Below are 9,258 nucleotides of genomic sequence, written 5' to 3' on the forward strand. Positions count from 1 at the left end.
TCTGATAATTCAATCATTTGATATTATCTTTTAATTCCGTCGATAAATATATTTTAAAACAAATACGTTCATGTAAAGTATTATACGTCTAATACTTTGTTAACGTTATCAAGTTATAATATATACACATATACATATATAATCATATCCGTTCATATAATGGTTCGTGAATCATTGGAAATTGGTCGAGGTTAAATGAGTGTATGAACACAGTTTAAATTTCTTGAGATTCAACTTACAAACTTTGCTTATCGTGTTGGGAATATATAAAGATTAAAGTTTAAATTTGGTCAGAAATTTCCGGGTTGTCACAAATACTGTATTTTATAGTAAAAATATATATGACGACATTGAACAATGCAAGGTTGGCCTCGGATTCACGAACCTAAATTAAGTATATATATTTATATGTTGGTCAATATTTGTCTTAATAAATTAGGTCAAGTCATAGAGTACCACAATCCTAATGCTCGAGACTAATATGCAAAAGTCAACAAAAGTCAATTTGACTCAAAATGATTTCCAAAATTTATACACGATTAATATATAACTTGAATATCGTCGTTTATATATTTAATATTTTTAAAAGTCATTTGTTAATAAAATTTATATTTAAAATTTGTATATGATAAAAATATACTTTTATATATCTTAAGTAAATAAATTTATAAAGTTCATTTAATATCATAAAAATATAATGATAGGTATTATTTATGTAATTATATTACGTGTAATAAAATATCTTTATATTACATTTTTATTTGATAAAATAATATCGATAATAACAATAATAATTATAAGTTGTATTATTTTGTAATAATAGTTATTATTATTCTGCTAATAAAATATCTATATTTATATTTACTAGAAATGATATTAAAATGATAATTTTTATTAATAATAGTACTAAGCTGATAATAATAATGATATTTTATAATAACAATGATATTTCTATTAAAAATGATAATTTTAGTAAAAATGATAGTTTTAATATTAATAATACTTTTAATAATAATAAAATGATAAAAATAATAAGAACGATAATTTTATCTAATTCAATATCTTACAATATTTTAATTTCATCATGATACTCATACTCATTATTTCCTAATCAATTTGTAAAATATCTTTTAGTCGTCTTTTATATCGCATTCATAATAATGATAATAATATTAGTCATAATAGTTAGGTGATACTAACATCAATTTTTAATGATAATAATACTAATAATAATTATTATTATAATAACATTAATGATAATACTAATAACTATTTTAATGATAATAATAATAATAAAAATAATAATCATAATGATAATATTAATAATGACAATAATAATAATAATAATAATAATAATAATAATAATAATAATAATAATAATAATAACAATAAAAATTCTTTTAATAATTATACTTATATTAAAAATGATAATATTGTTAATCATAATAATAATAATAATAATTAATAGATAAAAATAGTAACGACGATAATAATGACGATAGTAAAAATAATCATTTTAACAATAATACTAAAATTCAGTTGACTATAATTTCTAATCTGTACATCAAAATCATTCGAGTTCTAAATGAAAAGTTCTTAATTTTTTGCTAGCTTTCCAGCAACATGCATACCTTATACATTATCTCAACCGCATATGTAACTAATTCAGGATTCAACATAACCTATCTAATGGCAATATCAAAAGTACAAGCGTGCATAATCCTATATACTAGAGCACTAGTCAGGGATACACTATTAATATGTAAAAATTAAATTATAAGCACTTACGTATCAATATTGAGATTCAATATTGCAGAAAAAGTACGTAGACACAATGGAGATGATAAACACTAAATTGACTTCACGAGCATACCCATGAATCATACCCATTACCTCCATAGCTATAACTCATAATTTTCTTAGCCCTATCCCACTCATAAAACCCATGTTGCAATAGCTCGCGCGTACCCCTTTTCGTAGTATTTTATGTATAATGCATAATAATAATAATAATAATAATAATAATAATAATAATAATAATAATAATAATAATAATAATAATAATAATAATAATAATAATAATAATAATAATAATAATGAAAGGACCCGTTCATATACATTATAAACGATTCACAATAGTTGATTACATTGCGAGGTATTTGACCTCTATATGATACATTTTACAAACATTGCATTCGTTTTTAAAAGACAAACTTTCTTTACATCGAAAATTGACAGGCATGCATACCATTTCATAATATCCACTATCCAACTATAAATTGATTTAATAATAATCTTTGATGAACTCAATGACTCGAATGCAACGTTCTTCGAAATATGCTATGAAAGACTCCAAGTAATATCTTTAAAATGAGCAAATGCACAGTGGAAGATTTCTTTAACACCTGAGAATAAACATGCTTTAAAGTGTCAACCAAAAGGTTGGTGAGTTCATTAGTTTATCATAATCATTTATTTCAATCATTTTAATAGATCACAAGAATTTCATTTCCAGTTCTCATAAATATACGTCCCATGCATAGAGACAAAAATAATCATTCATATGGTGAACACCTGGTAACCGACATTAACTAGATACATATAAGAATATCCCCTATCATTTCGGGATCCTCCTTCGGACATGATATAAATTTCAAAGTACTAAAGCATCCGGTACTTTGGATGAGGTTTGTTAGGCCCAATAGATCTATATTTAGGATTCGCGTCAACTAGGGTGTCTGTTCCCTAATTCTTAGATTACCAGACTTTAATAAAAAGGGGCATATTCGATTTCGATAATTCAACCATAGAATGTAGTTTCAATTACTTGTGTCTATTTCGTCAAACATTTATAAAAGCGCATGTATTCTCAGTCCCAAAAATATAAAGGGTAAAAAGGTAAATGAAACTCACCATACTATATTTCGTAGTAAAAATACATATAACGTCATTGAACAAGTGCAAGGTTGGCCTCGGATTCACGAACCTAAATTAATTATATATATTTATGTGTTGGTCAATATTTGTCTAACAAATTAGGTCAAGTCATAGTGTACCACAATCCTAATGCTCGAGACTAATATGCAAAAGTCAACAAAAGTAAATTTGACTCAAAATAATTTCCAAAAATCTATACATGATTAATATATAGTTTAAATATCGTCGTTTTATATTTTTAAATATTTTTAAAAGATTTATTAGAGTAAATAATATAATTTATTTATTAATAAATAAAATTTTATATTAAATTTATATAATAAAATATACTTTTATATATATTAAGTAATAAAATTTATAGGGTTCATTTAATATCATAAAGATAATATGATAGGTATTATTAAAGTAAGTTATTACACGTAGTAAAATATGTTTGTATCACATATTTATTTGATAAAATAATATCTATAATGATAGTAAGCAAAAGTTGTATTATTTTGTAATAATAATTATTATTATAAAAATATCAATATTTATAATTACTAAGATGACATTATGATAAAACGATAATTCTAATTATGATAACTTTAATATTTACGATAATTTTTAATATTATCTTTAAAATAATAATTCTATTTAAAATAATAATAATAATGATATTTTATAGTAACAATGACATTTCTATTAAAATGATAATTTTTGTTAAAATGATAGTTTTAATACTAACGATACTTTTAATAATAATAGTAATGATAAAAATAATAAGAACGATAATTTTATCTAAATCAATATCTTATAATATTTTAATTTTATCATGATACTCTTACTCATTATTTCCTAATCGTTTCGTTTAATAGCTTTTAATCGTCTTTTATATCGTGTTTATAATAATGATAATAATAGTAATCAAAATAATTAGGTGTTACAAATATTTGTTTTAATTACACTAATATTAATAATGATAGTTACTATAACATTATTAACGATAATACTAATAATTATCTTAATGATAATATAGTAATAATAATAATAACAATAACTATTTTTAATTAATGATATATATATTAATAATGATAATAATAATAATAATACTAATAATAATAATAATAATAATAATATAATAATAATAATAATTGGATAATAATAATAATACTAATTATAACTTTAACGATAATAACGATAGTAATAATAAAAAAAAATTAACAATTTTTAATGATAAATTCCTTTTATTGATAAAGATAATAATAATCATAATAATAAGATAAAACTAGAACGACGATAAAAATGACGATAATAATAATTATTTTTAATAAAAATATCGAAAATTCAATTGATTATAACTTCTAATCCGTTCATCGAAACCATTCGATATCTAAAGAAAAAGTTCTTAATTTTTCGCTAGCTTTCCAAGGACATGCATATCTTATACCTTATCTCAACCGCAAGTGTAACTAATTCAAGATTCAACCTAACCTGTCTAAGGGCAATATCAAAAGTACAAGCATGCATAATCCTAAATACTTGAGCACTAGTCAGGGATACACTATTAGTATGTAAAAGTTAAATTATGAGTACTCACGTATCAATATTGAGATTCAATATTGCAGGAAAGGTACGTAGACGCAACGGAAATGATAAACACTATATTGACCTCACGAGCATACCCATGAACCATACTCAATCACCTCCATAGCTATAACCCATAATTTCCTTAATCATATCCTACTCGAAAAATAATTTCGAAACCACTCGGACAGCAATCCGTCGTAATATTTTATGTATACTAATAATATCTTGAAATAATACGGAGTAAATATATATATATGTAAATCGATTGAGAGAGTTTAGAGAAAAATATTTTCAAGTTTTTATGAAATAATGAAACCTATTGAATTCTATTTATAATAGATTTTTGAATTATTAAAGTGAATTATTAAAGTATGAATTATTAAAGTGAATTATTAAAGTATGAATTATTAAAGTGAATTATTAAAGTGAATTATTAAAGTGAATTATTAAAGTATGAATTATTAAAGTGAATTATTAAAGTTAAAGTAAAGTAAAAATAAAGTAAAGGTAAAGTTTAAGTATAGTAAAAGTATAAAACTATGTACGTATAATACGCGTATAAATATATATAATATTAATTTAAATCGTTATATATATTTAATAAAATAAAATATAAATATCGTTATCTTTATCGTACTAGTTAAGTAATGAGTTGTCAAAAGTGGTTCTAGATATTTATAAAAGTTATATACGTTTTAATAATAAAGTTCTTTTTAAACTGAAAACGTTTTTGTACGTTTGAAACTAAATAGATCAATTGAGTCTTTATGAGATTCAATCTTCCACTATCCTTTGTCTAGTTCTCAATGATTGACAATTTGTTCTTATTTATAAATCACTTTACCATTTTTCGAATATTGTTAAAATGGAAAGATTTCTCAAATCAACGTGGGCCTTTCAACAGAGACTTGTAATCATAATTCAATATATCTGATAATTCAATCATTTGATCTTATCTTCTAATTCCATTGATAAACATTTTGAAACAGATACAATCATATAAAGTATTTAATCTAATATTTTGTTTACGTTTCAAGTTATAATATATATTCACATATACATATATAATCATATTCGTTTAATGGTTCGTGAATCGTTGGAACTTGGTCGAGGTTGAATGAATGTATGAACATAGTTTAAAATTCTTGAAATTTAACTTAACAAATATTGCTTATCGTGTCGGAAACATATAAAGATTAAAGTTTAAATTTGGTTGGAAATTTCCGGGTTGTCACAGTACCTACCCGTTAAAGAAATTTCGTCCCGAAATTTGAGTGGAAAGGTCGTGAATGATAATAAGTATGTTTTCATGATGCATACGGGCTGAAAGTTTTATCATCAGCGAATAATTTGGATAAACAATCCATTTATATGAAGAGTACGAATGAAGCTAACATAGAAGAGTGAAATGAGTAAGTGTAGATTCATCTTATCATTTGACGTAGATATGATTGATTCCCATATTTCAAGGGATTTGAAGAAAATCTTCTTAATAAGATTTGACTCTCCGGTAATCAAGGGAATTAGAATCCGCTTTAAATGCGATCGTCCATTTTAATTGTTCTGTCGGAGATTTTCTTATAAATTCACCTCCTTCGTTTCCTTACAACTCACACCTTCTGTTGATGCATTTTATGCAAGTCCCTAGACATCTACCCACGTCCATTGCAGGTACAACAATTTACAGGCCACCATGACTGCTCGTTATTATCCTATCCGTGTTTGTATGTGGTTATAGGAACTGCAGGAACGAGATTTAGATGTTTGACTATGTTAGACTTAGTCAGACGTACGAGTGAAGCCTCACTAGTACGGCTGACAGGCTCATACGCACGGTTGATGCTGAGCTAAGTCACAATTACAACCTAAATGAGAAGACACGAGTGAGTGATCACCCGTACGGCTGATGAACCCAACTCGTACGTGTGATGAATGAATCGTATGGGTGAGTCAACAGCAGGGGTATATAAAGTCTTATGTTCTTCATTTTAGGTTAAGCCTCTCATTTGTTACACACACTCAGATCTAGTGAGCTCCTCCGATTCTCTCTCAGTCCAAATTACCCAGGTGGTGAATAATAGCTCTAGGTGTTGATCTAATCATACTTGATTTAGTTGTGGTTTGACTAATTTAATCAAAAAAAAAAAAACTTAACCTATTCACTAGAGGGTTTGATTCACTTATTCCGCCATTGTGTGAGTTAAATCTGTTGATTTCTAAGTTCCTAGTCATGTTTCATCACCTTCTATTCTTTCCCCCTCAACTCATATTTTAAAGTATTCATCAATATGCTCCATCCAGTTCTGATTCTCGATATACTTCTAACTTTCATATCGGTCATTCTTCTTTTTCATCTACCGCCGGAAGAATCTATTTACTTCTACTATACTCTTGGGTTTATAGTATTTCTAGTTCTCCCGTGTCTTTATATTGCTATATGCATCGATATATATGGTTTATAATTTCTGGTTTGTCGTTGGGCTTTATATGTTCCCTTATATTTCAAAGTCTCTGCTTCTGTCTTCTATAATCATTATCATTCACAGTTAATGCTCTCTTTTATTTGCTGCAATTTATACCCCAATTTTTATTTCGGAGTTTTGTCCTTTTGTTTCTTCTTCTTGCGATTAAGCACCGCTTGTAATGGTCTAGAATTCACAGATATGAATTTCGGAATGAACATTATTAATGTTCTAGGAAGGAAATTGTGATGGCACGATCTTGACTTGTCACATTACTAGAATATCTTGGAAAAGGCTGAATCATCAAGAAATATTTTCTTGATATTTTAGAGGTTAAATAGAATACAAGAGTCGTATAACATGGCACATGATGATGTTATGATCTGTGAATCATCACGTTCCATTTGGAAACTCAGCATGACTTACTGTAATATAATCACATTGATCAAGTGTCATTATATTATACTAATTCATGCTTCAGTTTCCAACACTACTTCAAAATATTCCTATTTTAAACTTGAATGTTTCAGAATTTAGAAACTAAAATAGTTTCTTTTATGATGTAATACAGATAGCGCGAAGAGGTAAATGATTTCAAATAAGAAAAATTAAGAAAATATCTTCAGAAATATGGAGGGTATTTATAATGAAAGATATGATGATATTTTAGAATTTCTAATATCAGAGGATGATGAAGAATATTGTCCGCAGGGGTTTAGAGTCAGGAGCAAGGTATTCGTTAATGACTTCAGCAGGTACTGAATCATTTGGATCCTTTGAAGTCAGGTTCAGTCTTTGTAATTTATCCACAGCCTCCTTCCTACTTTGCTCAATCCATTTTCCAGTTCCAAAACTTCTCTTTTTCTGCGCTTTGCCAGCACACTTCATCATTATCATCCAGCTTTTACCGTTTAAAGTCATTTATAGTTTTTGCTGCTTCATCAGCATTTTTTTTTCGGAGAACCAATTCGTAGTTCGGAGTGTTTTTCAGAAACTTCACATTCAAATTAATTCCAGAAGATAGACGTTATATATACACATAAAACTGTTGGCGTAGACATGCTGCGAGATTTCAAAATAATGATTGCTAATTCCCAATGATTCGTATGGCAATTCTCATTACAAAATGCGAATGAGTAAATGATGGGGTTTCAATGAATAATTATAATGACTTTTTGGAGAGGCTAAAGTCAAAAGGTAATGAAGTTGTTGGTACATCTGCTAATAATGTGGTGGAATGTAAAAGGTTCTCTGGTAACGATAGTGTATATCTCAAGGTTATAATAAGGTTAGTCTGACTGAAAAGTCGAAGTTGACTTGCTGGAGCTGTGACAAAACTGGCTACTTTGAATAGGAGTCGCAAAGTTATTTTTGCTAATAAATGCCAAAGAATCTGACGCGGATACGTTGTTTAAACTTTTAATTTGGTTTCAAGAGTTTTTCGGGTACATAACTGTGGGTAACATGTGGTTGGATCATCGTCTCGATTGCTCATCATTCGAAGTGTCTTCAGAAATTTTTGAAGGGTTTGAACACAGATTGTAATCGTTAACATACATGTGATGTTCTAACACAATTTTGAAGTCAAAATATAGCTTGTGAAAGATGTAAGGATCTAAGAGTGATGATTTTGGTCATATCTCAAGTTGAATTTTGAGATTTCAAAATCAGAATATGTAATTAAATTTTGAATGAGTATGGTTGTTTTGATTTATATAAAAGAATGTATATTGTTGTGAAAGTAGGGAGTATAATGGATGATTTGCTGAATCAGATTCGAAGAATGTAACATATTAATTGTGAATTTATATTTCTCTCGGGTATTACCTACCCGTTAAAAAAAATTTCACAATTAATATTTTGTACAAAAGAATTTTATTACAGTCTTTATGAAAATATATATATGTATATTTTCTTCAGATGTAACATAGATTTAATGAGTTAATGTTAAATTAAACTCATTTGATTTACGGTTGAAACTAGAATTGAATAATCCCTAAAGGCTTTAAAAAGTACATAACTTTTACGCAGTATTTCTTTAATGACATTGAAATTATGAATCAATACTTCGTTATTTGTTGATGTATGATGTTCGGTTCGTGGAATTCTTGTGAATTTCGCAAAGTACGAATGATGTTATCTGAAAAGTTTCGGGTACATCGATGATGAAAGTGTAAAATCAAATATATACTTGATTTATTATGAATTGGAATTTGTTGAATTGCGATAGAGATTGTAGTTAACGCTGGTTAAGTTGCGGCCGAAGGACGTACATTATTGCATATTTGTA

The sequence above is a fragment of the Rutidosis leptorrhynchoides genome, chromosome 2 (genome assembly GCF_046630445.1).
Source record: "Rutidosis leptorrhynchoides isolate AG116_Rl617_1_P2 chromosome 2, CSIRO_AGI_Rlap_v1, whole genome shotgun sequence".
Taxonomy (NCBI): Eukaryota; Viridiplantae; Streptophyta; class Magnoliopsida; order Asterales; family Asteraceae; genus Rutidosis; species Rutidosis leptorrhynchoides.